This window comes from Somniosus microcephalus, chromosome 12 (genome assembly GCF_052327205.1).
Source record: "Somniosus microcephalus isolate GS21.2 chromosome 12, FLI_Smic_1.0, whole genome shotgun sequence".
NCBI lineage: Eukaryota > Metazoa > Chordata > Chondrichthyes > Squaliformes > Somniosidae > Somniosus > Somniosus microcephalus.
The window spans coordinates 168567462-168586078 of record NC_140998.1 but is presented as its reverse complement, the minus strand read 5'-3'; positions in this window follow the sequence as shown (position 1 = coordinate 168586078).

Genomic DNA, 18617 nt, shown 5'->3' with positions numbered 1-18617 from the left:
ACTGCATCTGCCCAATCGCCCAACCTGTCCAAATCGTACTGGAGTTTCTCTGCATCCTCCTCACAGCACACACGTCCACCCAGCTTTGTGTCGTCTGCAAACTTGGAGATATTACATCTAGTTCCCTCGTCTAGATCATTAATATATATTGTGAATGACTGGGGTCCTAGCACCGATCCCTGCGGTACCCCACTCGTCACTGCCTTCCACTCGGAAAAAGACCTGTTTATTCCAACTCTTTGCTTCCTGTCTGCCAACCAGTTTTCTATCCAAGTCAGTACCTTACCCCCAATCCCCTGTGCTTTAACTTTACACGCTAGTCTCTTATGCGGGACCTTATCGAAAGCCTTCTGAAAGTCCGAATACACCACATCCACTGGTTCTCCTTTATCTATTCTACCAGTTACATCCTCAAAAAATTCCAGTAGATTAGTCAAGCACGATTTACCTTTTGTAAATCCATGTTGACTTTGTCCGATCCTGTCACTGTTTTCCAAGTGCTCTGCTATTACATCTTTTATAATGGACTCTAGCATTTTCCCCACTACTGATGTCAGGCTTGTCGGTCTATAATTCCCCGTTTTTTCTCCACCACCTTTTTTAAATAGTGGGGTTACATTAGCTACCCTCCAATCCATGGGAACTGTTCCAGAGTCTATAGAATTTTGGAAGATGACCAGCAATGCATCTACTATTTCTAGGGCCACTTCCTTAAGTACCCTAGGATGTAGATTATCAGGCCCTGTGGATTTATTGGCCTTCAGTCCTGTCAATTTCCCTAACACGGCAGCACGGTGGCATAGCGGTTAGCACTGTTGCCTCACAGCGCCAGGGACCCGGGTTCGAATCCGGCCTCGGGCGACTGTCTGTGTGGAGTTTGCACATTCTCCCCGTGTTTGCGTGGGTTTCCTCCGGGTGCTCCGGTTTCCTCCCACAGTCCAAAGATGTGCGGGTTAGGTTGATTGGCTATGATAAATTGACCCTTAGTGTTAGGGGGATTAAATACGTGGGGTTACGGGGATAGGGTGGGACATGTGGGAGACTCGGCGGCGAGGTATAAAAGCGGCAGCGAGGCCAGGAGAGACCTAACAAACTCCAGTCTGCGAGCTCGGTAGTTGCAGGGAGGTAAAAAGTAATCGGGGTGTGACGTCACCAGGGAGCAGGTAAGTGATTGGTTGGTGAGTATTTCTCTCTTTTCATTACAAGCTTGAATTCTGTGGTGTTAAATTTCTAGGGGCTCTGTTGTGGTGAGGACAGTTGGTAAATAAAGCGCCCTAGAGTATACCTGTAACTGGGGTATTGAATAAATTTTTAGATTAATTAAAGGAGTAAGTCATGGCAGGAGAGCTCAGACCCGTGTTCTGCTCCTCCTGCTCTATGTGGGAAATCAGGGACGCTGCCAGTGTCCCTGGCGACCATGTGTGCGGGAAATGCATCCAGCTGCAGCTACTTGTAGACCGCATTGTGGCGCTCGAGCTGCGGGTGGATGAATTTTGGAGCATACGCGATGCTGAGAGGCTCGTGGATAGCACGTTTAGCGAGTTGTTCACGCCTCAGGGTAGGGCAGCACAGGGGGTGACCATCAGGCGGAGCAACAAAGGCAGGCAGGTAGTGCAGGGAATCCCTGCGGACATCCCCCTTTCAAACAAGTATACCGCTTTGGATACTGTTGAGGGGGATGACTCACCAGGGGAAGGCAGCAGCAGCCAACTTCCTGGCACTGGCGGTGCTCCTGCTGCCCAGGAAGGGGGGAAAAAGAGTGGGAGAGCAATAGTGGTAGGGGATTCTATAGTAAGGGGAACAGATAGGCGTTTCTGTGGCCGTAGACGTGAATCCAGGATGGTTTGTTGCCTCCCTGGTGCCAGGGTCAAGGATGTCACGGAGCGGCTGCAGGGCATTCTGGAGGGGGAGGGTGAACAGCCAGTGGTCGTGGTCCACATTGGTACCAACGACATAGGTAAAAAGAGGGATGAGGTCCTGCAGCAAGAATTTAGGGAGCTAGGTGAAGGATTAAAGAGCAGGACCTCAAGGGTTGTAATCTCTGGATTACTCCCGGTGCCACGTGCTAGTAAGTATAGAAATAGGAAGATAGAACAGATGAATGCGTGGCTAAAGGGATGGTGCAGGGGGGAGGGCTTTAGTTTCCTGGATCACTGGGTCTGCTTCTGGGAAAGGTGGGACTTGTACAAGTCGGACGGTTTACACCTGAACCAGAGGGGAACCAATATCCTTGCGGGGAGGTTTGCTAGCACTGCTGGGGGGGGTTTAAACTAACTTGGCAGGGGGATGGGGTACAGAGTGGAGCTATAGTAGGGGGTGATTTACAGCCAAATACAGAGGGAAAAACAAGTCAGCTGGGAAGGCAAAGCAAATATGTGAAGGCAAAAGAGAATATGGCAGGGCTGGAAGGCATTTATTTTAATGCAAGGAGTCTTGCAAATAAGGTGGATGAACTGAAGTTGTTGTTGAACACATGGGAGTACGATATTGTTGCTATCACGGAGACATGGTTGAGGGAGGGTCAGGACTGGCAGCTCAATATTCCGGGGTATAGAATCTTCAGGCGAGACAGAGGGGGGTGTAAAAGGGGAGGGGGTGTTGCAATATTAATTAAGGAGTCAATTACTGCTGTAAGGAGGGATGATATATTAGCGGGTTCCTCTAATGAGGCCATATGGGTAGAACTTAAAAACAAAAAGGGGGCAAGCACTTTGCTGGGAGTGTACTATAGGCCCCCAAACAGTCAGGGGGAGATAGAGGAACAGATATGTAGGCAAATCTCAGAAAAGTGCGAAAATAATAGGGTAATAATAGTGGGGGATTTCAACTTCCCCAATATAAATTGGGATAGTCAGAGTGTGAAAGGCTTAGAGGGTGCAGAATTCTTAAAGTGCATCCAGGAGAGCTTTTTGAGCCAACATGTAGAAAGTCCTACAAGAGAGGGGGCGGTACTGGACCTAATTCTGGGGAATGTAGCCGGGCAAGTGGTGGAAGTGTCAGTAGGAGAGCATTTTGGCGACAGTGACCACAATTCGGTGAGATTTAAGGTGGTCATGGAAAAAGACAAAGACGGCCCGGAAATAAGGGTTCTAAATTGGGGGAAGGCCGATTTTAATATGATAAGGCAGGATCTGGCCAAATTGGACTGGGAGCAGCTACTTATAGGAAAATCCGCATCAAAACAGTGGGAGACTTTCAGAAGGGAAATAGAGAGAGTACAACGCCAACATGTTCCTGTAAAGGTCAAGGGTGGGACCAACAAGCAAAGGGAACCTTGGATGACAAGGGATATACAAAAATGCATTAGAAATAAAAGGGGGGCTTTTGGCAGTTACTAAAGACGGAAGAAGCCCTAGAGGAGTATAAAAAATGCAGGGGCATACTTAAAAAAGAAATTAGGAGGGCGAGGAGGGGCCATGAAATAACACTGGCGAGCAAAATAAAGGAAAATCCTAAGATGTTTTATAAGTATATTAAGGGCAAGAGGATAACCAGGGAAAGGGTAGGGCCCATTAGGGACCAAAGTGGCAATCTGTGTGTAGAGCCAGATGATGTAGGCGGGGTTTTAAATGAATTTTTTGCATCTGTGTTCACTATGGAGAAAGACGATGCAGACATAGAAATCGGGCAAGGGGGCTGTGACATACTTGAACATATTAGCATCGAGAGGGAGGAGGTGCTAGCGGTTTTAGCAGGCCAAAAAGTGGATAAATCCCCAGGCCCAGACGAGATGTATCCCAGGCTGCTGTGGGAGGCAAAGGAGGAGATTGCAGGGGCTCTGACACAAATTTTCAGAACCTCTCTGGCCACAGGGGATGTACCAGAGGACTGGAGAACAGCTAACGTAGTACCATTATTCAAGAAGGGTAGCAGGGATAAACCAGGGAATTACAGGCCAGTGAGCCTAACATCTGTGTTAGGGAAATTATTGGAAAAAATTCTGAGGGACAAAATTAGTCTCCACTTGGAGAGGCAAGGATTAATCGGGGATAGTCAGCATGGCTTTGTCAAGGGTAAATCATGTCTGACAAATCTGATTGAATTTTTCGAGGGGGTGACTAGGGGGGTGGATGAGGGAAATGCTGTGGATGTGGTTTACATGGACTTCAGTAAAGCTTTTGACAAAGTCCTGCATAGGAGACTGGTCAAGAAGGTAAGAGCCCATGGGATCCAGGGTGCCTTGGCGTGTTGGATCCTAAACTGGCTGAGTGGCAGGAGGCAGAGGGTGATGGTCGAAGGTTGCTTTTGTGACTGGAAGCCTGTGTCCAGTGGGGTACCTCAGGGATCGGTGCTGGGTCCCTTGTTGTTTGTGATCTACATAAATGATTTGGATGAGAATGTAAAAGGTATGATCAGTAAGTTCGCAGATGACACGAAAATTGGTGGGGTGGTAAATTGTGAGGAGGAAAGCCTCAGGCTACAGGACGATATAAACGGGTTGGTCAGATGGGCGGAAAAGTGGCAAATGGAATTTAACCCTGAAAAGTGCGAGGTGATGCATTTTGGACGGACAAATAAGGCAAGGGAATACACAATGAGTGGTAGGACCCTAGGAAGTACAGAGGGTCAGAGGGACCTTGGTGTACATGTACATAGATCCCTGAAGGCAGCGGAACAGGTAGATAAGGTGGTTAAAAAGGCATATGGGATACTTGCCTTCATTAGCCGAGGCATAGAATATAAGAGCAGGGAGGTTATGATGGAACTGTACAAAACGCTGGTGAGGCCACAGCTGGAGTACTGTGTGCAGTTTTCTGGTCGCCTCACTATAGGAAGGATGTGATTGCTTTGGAGAGGGTGCAGAGAAGATTCACCAGGATGTTACCTGGGATGGAGCGCCTCAGCTATGAAGAGAGGCTGGACAGGCTGGGGTTGTTTTCCTTGGAGCAAAGAAGGCTGAGGGGGGACCTGATTGAGGTGTACAAAATGATGAGGGGCATAGATAGGGTAGACAAAGAGGAACTTTTCCCCTTAGTAGGGGGGTCAATAACAAGGGGGCATAGATTCAGGGTAAGGGGCAGGAGATTTAGAGGGGATTTGAGGAGGAACTTTTTCACCCAGAGGGTGGTTGGAATGTGGAACTCAATGCCTGAAAGGGTGGTAGAGGCAGGAACCCTCACAACATTCAAGAAGCATTTGGATGAGCACTTGAAATGCCATTGCATACAAGGCTATGGACCAAATGCTGGAAAATGGGATTAGACTGGACAGGGATGGATGGGCGGCGCAGACACGATGGGCCGAAGGGCCTCTTTCTGTGCTGTAAAACTCTATGACTCTATGACTCTATGACTCTATGATGTGTTGGTGTTGGTGTAGGGGTTACGGGGATCGGGTGGGATATGTGTCGGTGCAGGCTCGATGGGCCGAAATGGCCTCTATCTGCACTGTTGGGTTTCTGTGATCTGTGACCACTTCCTTACAAATACTGATTTCATTCAGTTCCTCCCTCTCATTAGACCCTATGTTCCCTGACATCTCTGGGAGTTAATTTGTGTCCTCCTTTGTGAAGACGGAACCAAAGTATGTATTTAATTGGTCTGCCATGTCTTTGTTCCCCATTATAAATTCCCCTGATTCTGACTGCAAGGGACCTATGCTTGACTTTACCAATCTTTTTCTCTTCACATATCTATAGAAGCTTTTACAGTCAGTTTTTATGTTCCCTGCAAGCTTACACTCATACTCTATTTTCCCCCTCTTAATTAATCCCTTTGTCCTCCTTTGCTGAATCCTAAACTGCTCCCAATCCTCAGGTTTGTTTCTTTCTCTGGCCAATTTATATGTCCTCTCCTTGGATCTTATGCTAGACCTAATTTCCCTTGTTAGCCAATGTTGAGTCACCGTTTATTTTTATTTTTATGCCAAACTGGGATGAACAAATTCTGGAGTTCATCCATGCAATCATTAAATGTTTGCCATTGCCTATTCACCGTCAATCCTTTAAGTAACATTCTCCAATCCATCCTAGCCAACTCGTGCCTTATACCATCGTAGTTTCCTTTATTTAAATTCAGTACCCAAGTCTCTCCATCTTAATGAAGAATTCTATCATATTATGATCGGTCCTCCCCAATCTACTTTCCCAATCTACCTTAGCCAACTCGCCCCTCATAACTATGGAATTGTTTCAAGTTTAAGACTCTAGTTTCAGACTTAACTATTTCACTCAAGCCCAGTGGGAAATTCTATTATGATCATTCTTCCCCAGAGGATCCTTTACTATGAGATTACTAATTAACTATGTTTCATTTCACAATACAAGATCTAAAATAACCTGTACAACCCTCCGAGCATGGGAGGACGAAAAGAAAAATGAGTACGAACTTCAACTGTTGCCTTTTCGTACAACAACTTGCATTTATATATTGCCGTTAAAGTAGTCGATCGTCCCAAGGCACTTCACTGGAGTGTTATCAGCCAAAATTTGACTCGAGCCACATAGGAGATATTAGGATGGACTTGGTGAAAGAGGTATTAAAGGAGGAGAGAGAGAGGGGCAGAGTTGTTTAGGGAGGAAATTCCAGAGTTTAGGGTCTTGACAGCTGAAGGCATAGCCATCAGTGGCGGAGCGATTAAAGTCGGGGATGCACCAGGAGGCCAGAATTGGAGGAGCGCAGAGATCTCGGAGGGTTGTAGGGCTGGAGGAGGTTACAGAGATAGGGAGGGGTGAGGCCATGGAGGGATTTGAAAACAAGGTTGAGAATTTTAAAATCTAGGCGTTGCTAGACTGAAAGCCAATGTAAGTCAGCGGGGGTGAACAGGGCTTGGTGCGCGTTAGGATACGGGCAGCAGAGTTTTTGGATGAGCTTAAGGTGGAAGATGGGAGGCTGCACAGGAGAACGTTCCAACAACTCTGCTTGTTACTGATGCTTTTTACTCATGTAATTGACACAAACATCACATTACCAGTGACAATTTGCAGTATTTAAGGTTTAAAAAAAAAACCACAAGATAGATCCGAGAAATATCAGGAAAAAGTAAATAAAGAGAGAAAGGTAAGTAGAGAATACAGAGAAAAAGAAAGGAAAAATACAGTGGTGTAGCGTTTCGTGTGCATCGCCACTAAATAATCGAGTTCGACTTTGAACTATAAATAAGTTGTTTATTTACAGGAACAGGTTAAATACAACAGGTAAGGTAGCAGGTAAGATGGTTGACTAGGAGCACTGTGGTGTAGGTCTTTCCCCAGCAGGGACGCCACGAGGACTGAGTTCACAGTCCTGTGGAGAGCGTGATGATGTCATCGCGTTTGTGTTGTGACATCATCACGTTTGCGTTTCCCGCGCATAGGGTGTCACGTGACTTGCGTCGCTGGCCGTTGAGGCCGAAGGCGGGAGCGGGAGCTGGAGGCCAGGCTGAGCCGGTGCTTGCCGCGGGAGCAGAAGATCGCGTCGCTCCCGTCGGGTGGCCGAAGTCACGAGGCCGGGCTGTGCTGGCGGCCGTCCTGGAAGGCTGAGTCGGGCCGGCGGCCGCCGCACGTACGTCACGTGGTACGTGACGTGACGTCAGTGCGCTAGGGCGCGTCTTAAAGGGGCAACGACCCAAACAGGTAGGTTAAAGGGGCAACGGCTCAAACAGGTAGGTTAAAGGGGCAACGGCCCAAACCGGTAAGTTATACATACAGTAAGGTAAGTTAAAGGGAATTATGTATCTCAATGTAAGGGACAACCGGTGGTACTGCCACATAGGCCCCCCCAGAATTCGCTTTAACGAAAGTCCAAGGATGAGATGGTCTGACGAGCTGGTGGCCACGGTGGTCGTGCTGGCTCGACTTGGTAGGTGAGGTCTGAAGATGCTGCTCGTGAGCGGGTCCTTATGCGTGTCGTGGCGAATAAAGTGTATCCGTCAGGCGAAGGACCGTGGAGACGTGCGAAACAGCAGGCCTTGTCAGAGTGATGGGCAAGTCGGGCGGACGCGGGCGATGGCTCTGTTGATGTTGGAACAAGTCCTTGTTCTGACGAAATCTGCAGGAACGCCGATGGACGATCCAGAAGGACTTGACTGGCGAGGTAGGTGAACTCGCCGACAGGTGAGCGACACCTTCAGGAGGCTGGGACACGCGGAACGGTGTGTGCCATAGTGCTACGACAACACAACAGGGTGAAGAGTTGCTGCGTTGATCGGTGAAGCCAGCAACTTTTACGTGGCTGATCGCGGCTGCAGGATGCCCGTTGGACCCGTCCTCGATGTGTGCAGCGTCAGTAGAGGTTTGCGTTTGTTCAAGGAAAAACTGGAGAAAGGGCGGCAACGGTCCGGGTTGTTGTTGCTTTCAGGAGGGGTCAACTCTGCCTGGAGGGCGGCAACACTTGTAACTGTTGTCGATTTAGGAGAACAGAGCCGGGAGGGCGGCACGCTTTTTGTTCACGCCAAATCGTGTAGTAGGTAACACAACCAGCAGGCTGAAGGGCTGGTGCGTCGTCGGCGGAGAAGGATTCGTCGTTTTTCACGAGGGATAGGTCCTCGTGCACGAGGAGTGCGTCTTCGTGTTTCGTGGGGGTGAGTCCTCGTGGTATCCCCGCAGGGCGCACTCTGATTTTGTGGGCCCGAACATGCTGTACCCTGCGCTTGGAGCGATGTATACTTGCTGTTGCTTTGGACGTAGAGGCGGACGATCCGTGTGGCGGTAGGAAAGACTAGTACGGGGACCGTAAGCAAGTGCGTGGTCGGCGCCGCATCGATGTTCTCGTCGAACGGGGCTTCTACCTTTTATAAAGCACGAGGGAGACTGTGGCTCCCTGGATTGCGGTAGCGACAGCAAAACGGCTGGTGCTTCCATGGCATGCTTCTTTTGTGAAAATTGCTCACAAAAAAAAAAGCGGTGTCCGGTTGAGTTTTGTCCGTGTCAAACGGGATCTGCTCCAGACTGCGCTTAGCTTGCGAATACGTTCGCAAAGACGGGGTCGCCTTTGGAGGAATCGGTGTTAGGCGGTTGCTGTTCCGTGGTTGTTCGTCGGTTGTGCGTCGGTCGTCTTGTGGGAAGACGCAGTTCAGGCGCGCGTTGCTACCGTGAAAATCGTTCACGCATACTGGTTCACCAATTGTAGTGTTGGAATTGATGAGCTCCCGTACTCACGTCGTTGGGTCACCAATGTAGCGTTTCGTGTGCATCGCCACTAAATAATCGAGTTCGACTTCGACGAACTATAAAAATTGTTTATTTACAGGAACAGGTTAAATACAACAGGTAAGGTAGCAGGTAAGATGGCTGACTGTAGGAGCACCGTGGTGTAGGTCTTTCCCCAGCGGGGACGCCACGAGGACTGAGTTCGCAGTCCTGTGGAGAGCGTGATGACCTCATCGCGTTTGTGTTGTGACGTCATCACGTTCACGTTTCCTGTGCTTAGGGCGTCACGTGATGCGCGTCGTTACGTCGCAGGCCGTTGAGGCCGAAGTCGCGTGAATGGGAGCTGGAGGCTAGGCTGAGCCGGTGCTTGTTGCGGGAGCGGAAGATCGCGTCGCTCCCGTCGGCTGGCCGATGCGGCCGAAGTTGCGAGGCTGGGCTGTGCTGGTGGCCGTCCTGGAAGGCTGAGTCGGGCCGGCGGCCGCCGCACGTACGTCACGTGGTACGTGACGTTAGCGCGCTAGGGCGCGTCTTAAAGGGGCAACGGCCCAAACAGGTAGGTTAAAGGGGCAACGGCCCAACAGGTAAGTTATACATACAGTAAGGTAAGTTAAAGGGAATTATGTATATCTCAATGTAAGGGACAACCGGTGGTACCGCCACAGTGGCATGGGGGAGGAGCTTGCAGCGAAAAAAGGGCGATACTGGGAAAGGAAAGAGGAGAATGAGTGGAATAATGAGAGGAAAAAATAAAAGGAGATGGAGAAACTAGGGCGAACAGAAGTAAGGTGGATTCTTTAGGCCATTAAGGTGGCTGCGGGATTAACCCAGTGCTTCAACAAGAGCATACATTTTACAAGAGCATTTATCAACTCTCATTTCCATCAATCTGTGGCAGAAAATTTAATTAGAGCCAAAGGGTGAATCCAAGCAGGCTGCCCCACACTGCATACTATTTCTCACTACTTGTCCCCTCCAAGGTGAGATATAGATTGCTTTATGTCAGCGTTCTGCTCTTTAATATGCACCAAATGTTTCTGAGAAGTACTACTTTGTTCCAAGATGAATTTAAGGCTTAGTGAAAGTGGTATTGGGTGCATACAACCACCACCTTAAGTGCCCCTGTTTCATGGATCATGTTCACCCGAATTTCGGGTGCATTGTGGGTCTGCGCCAGCACCAGTATCTTATCTGCAATTTGAGTGACTTTGATCGGCGTAAAGTAAAACATTGGCTTGTGAACTAAGCAACTGGCCACGCCAAACTGAAAGGTGTCTGTGTGGTGGTAATGCAATACTTTCCCCGCTCTAGTCCTCCTCCCCCTCATTGATGCAGTCCCGAACATCTATTGTGGCTCTTCTAGAGAGCCCTTGAGTGGTTTAATCTGCATAGCATGCAGCATCCCTGTTCCTAAATGGTAACTCTTCAGGTAAGTCTTTACCCTTCTGAATTGCTGGACAGCAATTTATACCAACAGATCCTATTTTTGTAAACTTGATACCCAGGTTGAGAGACAGGCGTGCTCGAGTGTTGCTTTCAGAGGTAATTCCCGTGGGCCCCACCTTGAGGGCTTGGGAGTTGAAAAAGAACACTGAGCTAAAACTGAGCTATTGAAAGGCTGCTCCACCCTATGCCCGTGCTGTGAATAAGACACATGGATGTTCTTCTGGTAACAAGACTTGAGGATCCTACTTTAAAGGTTCTACAGTGGATTATAAAGGAGAGCAGTTGGTAAATAGCCATTCAAATTAAGCCCTGAAACTTAAAATTTAATAAGGCATAGTGGGGGTATAAATTGGCTAGCCCCTGAAAACAGGCGCGGGTATCGCAATGTGTAATTTACCCTGCGCCCAATGCTTCCCATGCAGGCAGCACGCCAACTTTGTATCTGTGTGGTGGTAATGCAATACTTCCCCGCTCCAGTCCTCCTCCCCATCATCAATGCAGTCTCTGGGAGGTTATTTGTGTCCTCCTTTGTGAAGACGGAACCAAAATATGTATTTAGTTGGTCTGCCATTTCTTTGCTCCCCATTATAAATTCCCCCGATTCTGACTGCAAGGGACCTACGCTTGACTTCACCAATCTTTTTCTCTTTACATATCTATAAAAGCTTTTACAGTCAGTTTTTATGTTCCCTGCAAGCTTACACTCATTCTATTTCCCCTTTCTTAATTAATCCCTTTGTCCTCCTTTGTTGAATCCTAAACTGCTCCCAATCCTTAGGATTATTGCTTTTTCTGGCCAATTTGTATGTCCTCTCCTTGGATCTTATGCTATCCCTAATTTCCCTTGTTAGCCATGGTTGAGTCACTTTTTTTGTTTTATTTTTATGCCAAACTGGGATGCACAACTTATGTAGTTCATCCATTCGGTCTTTGAATGTTTGCCATTGCCTATCCACCATCAACCCTTTGAGTGCAACTCACTCCTCAGACCATCGTAGTTTCCTTTACTTAAATTGAGGACCCTAGTTTCTGAGTCAACTACAGGTAGACTATCCTTTATCCGAAAACCTCGGGACCAGCCGAGTTTCGGATAAAGGAGAATTTTGGATTTCGGAAGGGGGGTCGGCGGGGGGTCGTGCGCACGACTTACGCTGACGCTCAGCTTAAGTCAGTCGGGGCCGGGGGGGTCGGCGGTTGTCGGGGCCGGCGGGGTCCGCGGGGGGGTCGGCGGTTGTCGGGGCCGGCGGGGTCCGCGGGGGGTCGTGCGCACGACTTACCCTTTATCCGAACTTCCGAAACCGGAACCCTCTAAAAACCGAAGGTTTTTTCGTTCGTACGCACGACTTACGCTGAACGAAAAAACCTTCGGTTTTTAGAGGGTTTCGGTTTTCGGAAGTCCGGATAAAGGGTAGCCTACCTGTACTTCATTCTCCATCTTAATGAAGAATTCGATCATATGATCGCTCCGACCCAAGGGGCCTCGTACAACAAGATTGCTAATTAATCCTTTCTCATTACATAATACCCAGTCTAAGATGGCATGATCTCTGGTTGGTTCCTCGACATATTGGTCCAGGAAACCATCTCGTAAACACTCCAGGAATTCCCCCTCCACAGTATTGTTACTAATTTGGTTAGCCCAATCTATATGTAGATTAAAGTCACCCATGATGACTGCTGTGCCCTTATTGCACGCTTCTTTAATTTCCCTTTTAATGCCATCCCCAACCTCCGCCTTACTGTTTGGAGGTCTATATACCACTCCCACTAATGTTTTTTTCCCCTTTAGTATTTCTCAATTCTACCCATACAGATTCCACCTCATGAGAGCTGATATCCTTCATTACAATTGTGTTAATCCCTTCTTTAACCAGTAATGCTACCCCTCCTCCCTTTCCTTTTTGCCTATCTTTCCTGAACATCGAATACCCCTGGATGTTGAGTTCCCAGTCTTGGCCGTCCTTGAGCCACGTTTCTGTAATCCCAACCAAATCATATTCGTTTACCTCTATTTGCGCAGCCAATTCATCCACCTTATTACAAATGCTTCTCGCATTAAGACACAAAGCCTTCAAGCTTGTTTTTTTAACGCTCTTAGACCTATTAGAATTATTATTTACTGTGGCCACATTTGATTTAAACCGTTGATTTCTCTGGCTGCCACTTTTGTTTTTCTCCTTCCTATCTTTTGCTTTTATCCTTGTTTCCCTTTCCTCTGTCTCCCTGCTCAGGTTCCCAACCCCCTTCCATTTTAGTTTAAACCCTCCCCCACAGCACTAGCAAACACTCCCCCTAGGACATTGGTTACAGCCCTGCCCAGGTGCAGACCGTCCAGTTTGAACTGGTCCCACCTCCCCCAGAACCGGTTCCAATGTCCCAGGAACTTGAATCCCTCCCCCTGACACCATTCCTCTAGCCACGTATTCATCTGAAGTATCCTTCTATTTCTACTCTGACTAGCACGTGGCACTGGTAGCAATCCTGAGATTACTACCTTTTGAGGTCCTGTTTTTTAATTTACCTCCTAACTCCCTATATTCCGCTTTTTATCTATATCGTTGGTGCCTATATGCACCACGACAACTGGCTGTTCACCCTCCCCTTCCAAGATGTTCTGCAGCTGCTCCGAGACATCCTTGACCCTTGCACCAGGGAGGCAACACACCATCCTGGAGTCTCGTTTGCAGCTGCAGAAACGCCTATCTATTCCCCTTACAATTGAATCCCCTATTACTATAGCTCTACCACTCTTTTTTTCCTCCCATTCTGTGCAGCAGAGCCACCCCTGGTGCCAGGAAGTTGGCTGCTGCTGCCTTTCTCTGATAAGCCATCCCCCCCGCCCCCCCCCCCCCCCCCAAACAGTACTCAAAGTGGTATATCTGTTGGAGCGGGGGATGGCCACAGGGGACCCCTGCACTACCTGCCTGCGCCTAGTACTCTGCCTGTTGGTCACCCGTTCCCTTTCTTCCTGTCCAACCTCTACCTGCGGTGTGTCCAAGGAAGTGTCCCTGAGTTTCCACATCTCGCAGGAGGAGCAGATCACGGGGCCGGGCTGTCCTGCCACGACTTACCCTTTAATTAATTGAGTTTAAATTAAATCAATCAATCCCACTAATTACACTACAGCTAAATAGTTTACCAACAGTCCCCACTACACCAGAGAGACCTTAGAAACTATAAAACAGAGTTAAAGTTTAAAAAAAAAGAGAAATACTCACCAACCAATCACTTACCTGCTTCCTGCTGACGTCACACTTGGATTACTTTTTACCTCTCTCCTGGAACCTGGATTGGTATGCCTCTGGTGGTCCCTCACAGGTCCGCTGCCTCTCCAGGCTCTGGGCCTCGCTGCCTCGGGCTGCTGTTTAAGTAGCTCCGCTGCCTCTCCAGTCTCGGGGCTCTGATGAAAGGGTGGAACTGAAAGAAATCAGTATTTGTAGGGAAATGGTGTTAGGAAAATGGATGGGACTGAAGGCCGATAAATCCCTAGGGCCTGATAATCTACATCCCAGGGTACTTAAGGAAGTGGCCCTAGAAATAGTAGATGCATTGCTGGTCATCTTCCAGAACTCGATAGACTCTGGAACAGTACCCATGGATTGGAGGGAGCTAATGTTACCCCACTATTCAAAAAAAGGTGGCAGAGAAAAAGCGGGGAATTATAGACCGGTAAGCCTGACATAGGTAGTGGGGAAAATGCTAGAGTCCATTATAAAAGATGTAATAGAGCACTTGGAAAGCAGTGACAGGATCGGACAAAGTCAACATGGATTTACAAAAGGTAAATCATGCTTGACTAATCTACTGGAATTTTTTGAGGATGTAACTGGTAAAATAGATAAGGGAGAACCAGTGGATGTGGTGTATTTGGACTTTCAGAAGGCTTTCGATAAGGTCCCGCATAAGAGATTAGCGTGCAAAATTAAGGCACATGGGATTGGGGGCAAGGTATTGACTTGGATAGAGAACTGGTTGGCGGACAGAAAGCAAAGAGTTGGAATAAACGGGTCGTTTTCCGAGTGGCAGGCAGTGACTAGTGGGGTACCGCAAGGATCGGTCCTAGGACCCCAGCTATTCACAATATATATTAATGATCTGGACGAGGGAATTGGATGTAATATCTCCAAATTTACAGACGACACAAAGCTGGGTGGGAGGGTATGCTGTGAGGAGGATGTCATGAAACTCCAGTACGATTTGGACAGGTTGGGTGATTGGGCAGAAACATGGCAAATGCACTATAATGTGGATAAATGTGAGGTTATCCACTTTGGTGGCAAAAACAGGAAGGCAGATTATTATTTGAATGGCAATAGATTGGGAGAAGGGGAAGTGCAAAGAGACCTGGGTGTTCTTGTGCACCAGTCGCTGAAGGTAAGCATGCAGGTGCAGCAGGCGGTTAAGAAGGCAAATGGAATGTTGGCCTTTGTAGCAAGAGGGTTCGAGTACAAGAACAAGGATGTCTTGCTGCAGTTGTACAGGGCCTTGGTGAGACCGCACCTTGAGTATTGTGTGCAGTTTTGGTCGCCTTACTTGAGGAAGGACGTTCTTGCCATGGAAGGAGTGCAGCGAAGATTCACCAGGCTGATACCTGGGATGGCAGGAATGACGTACGAGGAGAGATTGTGTCAATTGGGCTTATACTCACTGGAGTTTAGAAGATTGAGAGGGGATCTCATGGAAACCTATAAAATTCTGTCAGGTCTGGACAGACTAGATGCAGAAAGGATGTTTCTGATGGCCGGGGAGTCCAGAGCCAGGGGTCATAGTCTAAGGATAAGGGGTAAGCCATTTAGGACTGAAATGAGGAGGAATTTCTTCACCCAGAGTGGTGAACCTGTGGAATTCTCTGCCACAGAGGGCGGTGGAGGCCAGTTCATTAAATATATTCAAGAAAGAGTTGGATATATTTCTTGAGGCTAAAGGGATCAAGGGATATGGGGAGAAGGCAGGGACAGGGTACTGAATTTGGATGATCAGCCATGATCTCATTGAATGGCGGAGCAGGCTCGAAGGGCCGAATGGCCTACTCCTCCTATCTTCTTTGTGTTGCTGCAAATTTGCATGATAGCTGCATGCAGCTGGCTAAACGCGCTGCAGTGTGACTGCATGCCTCAGTGGGGGGCCCCCAAGTTTGTGCGAGGCGACTACCAATTAAAGCTAAGCCTGCATTAATTAAAGCCAGCCTTCATCTCAAAGGGAAGGTGCATTCTGGTTGGAGCAGGTGCTGGGAGTTGTGGTTGAAGAGAGTGTGAGCAAGAAGAACATGGAATTATGGAGCAACAGGGCAGAGAACATGCTCCAAGGTTCTCTGACACTGTTGTGGAAGCCTTGTTGGAGGAGGTGGACAGGAAGAGAGGGGTCCTCTGTCCACGGGTCAGGACGCCTTCCAGACAAATAGTGCGAAGGCAGTGGGAGCAGATAGCCGTGGCGGTCAATGCAAGAAGTCAATCCCCGAGGACATGGATACAGTGCTGCAAAAAGTTCAATGACCTCACATGATTGGTCAAGGTTAGTGAATTCATCTCCAAATGCCATATCCCACCCACTGCACCACTAGCCTCACTGCTCAATGCATCACACATCCATCACTCACCTACTAACAATCTCTATCAATCATGACTCGCACCTCACATTCATAGCTTCACCTCACCCTCACACATTTGGCACTGCTGCAAACCTCACACCCAAATCTCACAGCTTGCACACACTGCCAGCTATTTAACCATGACCGCCACATCACCTAAATAGATTGCACCACACTCACTGACACACTTCCCCCTCTTATAGGTCAAGTTGGTGCATAACCGGAGGCAGCAGGAGCTAACCGACGGGGAACGGGCACGACTGCATGTCCTGGCCCAGATGGAGAAGACCGTGGTCGCCATCATTGGAACAGCCGTCGCTGAGGCGGTGACGGTATCCTCGCACCTAATCCTACTTCCCCCTCACCCCACAATCTCTTCTGATTTACAAGCTGCAGATGGTGTAAGCATGCACCTCTTGCTTTCCCCTCCCTCCCCTCAGCATACCCTACACTTGTGCCTTTCTCCTTTTTAGATACCCAAGAACTGCAACCTGACCAGGCAGTGGTGGAGCAGCAAGAACTGGAAGAGCAGGAAGACCGTGATGATGAAGAAACACTGTCACTTGATTTCACACTCGCTGCCACCAGCTTAGATACTTGCGCTGCGTGAAATTTAGAGGCAGTGGTGAGTCACCAGGCATGAGTGGCCTGCAGCCAGGGCAGGGGGCAAGGTCCTGGGGGGTGAGTTTGCACACGAATTCTACTGCAAAGGACTCAGATGAGCATTTCAATGGGGCAGGCTACGGAAGAGGGCTGATGGATATGCACAATGAAATGCTTGGTGCATTGGCAGGCCTTCCAGAAAGCCTGCGTGCAATGTCAAGGAGCATGGAGGAGTGCAGCACCCACTTTGCACAGGGTTTTGCGCAGACCTTAGAGACTATCCTTTCTAGCGTGGAAGCGGTGGCCAACTTGTGGACCCAACCCTGATGTAATGCCTTATGGCCGATGACTCGGCTTCCATTGCAGCACAAACAGAAGCCACCCAACGTCTGGGTACTGCAGTGGAAGCTCAGACTTCTGTAAGGCAAGGCCAGCTTGCTGCCATGCAAACACAGATTGCTCTCATGCAAGCCCAGCTTCTTGCCACGCAAGCACAGACTGCTGCCATCATGGCTGCAGATACCAGTGTTCAAAGGAGCTTGCAGGGTGTCACAGCAGTCAGAGTCATAACGACATAGAAGGAGGCCATTCGGCCCATCGAGTCCATGCCGGCTCTCTGTAGAGCAATCCAGTCAGTCCCGTTCCCCCGCTCTATCCCCGTAGCCCTGTAAGTTTATTTCCCTCAAGTGCCTATCCAGTCTCTCCTTGAAAACATTGAGTGTTTCCGCTTCACCATTTCCGTCGCCAGCGAGTTCCAGGTCCTCACCATGCGCTGCGTAAAAAAGTTTTCCCTCACATCCCCCCTATATCTCTTGCCCAAAACCTTAAATCTGTGTCCCCTAGTCCTTGTACCAGTGGGAACAGCCTTTCCCCGTCTCGCCTATCCAAATCCGTCATAACCTTATACACCTCTATCAAATCACCCCTCAACCTCCTTTACTCTAATGAAAACAAATCCAGCTTCTCCAACCTGTCCTTGTAGCTAAGATCCCCCATCTCCAGAACCATTCTGGTAAATGTCCTCTGCACCCTCTCAAGGACCTTCACATCCTTCCTAAAGTGTGGTGACCAGTTGTGGCCTAACCAGCGCTTTATAAAGATTCAGCATAACTTCTCTACTTTTGTACTCAATATCTCTATTTATGAAGCCCAAGATCCCATATGCTTTGTTAACCACTCTCTCAATATGTCCTGCCACCTTCAGGGACCGATGCACATTAACTCCCAGGTCCCTTTGTCCCTGCACACTCTTTAAAACTGTGCCATTAAGTGTATATTGCCGCTCCCTATTCCTTCTGCCAAAATCCATCACCTCACACTTCTCTCTATTAAATTCCATCTGCCACTTGTCTGCCCATTCTGCTAGCCTTTCTATGCCCTGTTGCAGTTGATTGGTATCGTCCTCACTGTTTGCCACACCCCCAAGTTTGGTGTCATCGGCAAATTATCCAGGTCATATATATATATCTATCTCAAAAAAAGCAGTGGCCCCAGCACTGACCCTTGGGGAACACCACTGTCTACCATCCTCCAGTCTGAAAAACAGCCATTTACCACAACTTACTGTTTTCTGTCCTTAAGCCAATTCCTTATCCAAGCTGCCACTGACCCACCTATTTCATGAGCCTTAATTTGGTCCAGCAATGTGTCCTCCATCAGATTACTAGGATTGCTGAAGCACTGCCTCAGGGGAGTGGCAGTGGCTCTGAGGAGCACAAGCCTGCTGTCCTCTCAGGATGACAGCATTCATCCTCCCACCTCTGCCAGTCCACCAGTGCCCTTGCTGTTGCCAGTCAGTCAGCCAGCCTAGACTGCTGCCGCCCATGCTGAGATGGTGCAGTCCAAAGCTGGCCTTCTAGGTCCAGAGCTGCTCTCTGTCATCCTCCAAGGCCATCTGCAGTCTCCCCCACTGGAAGC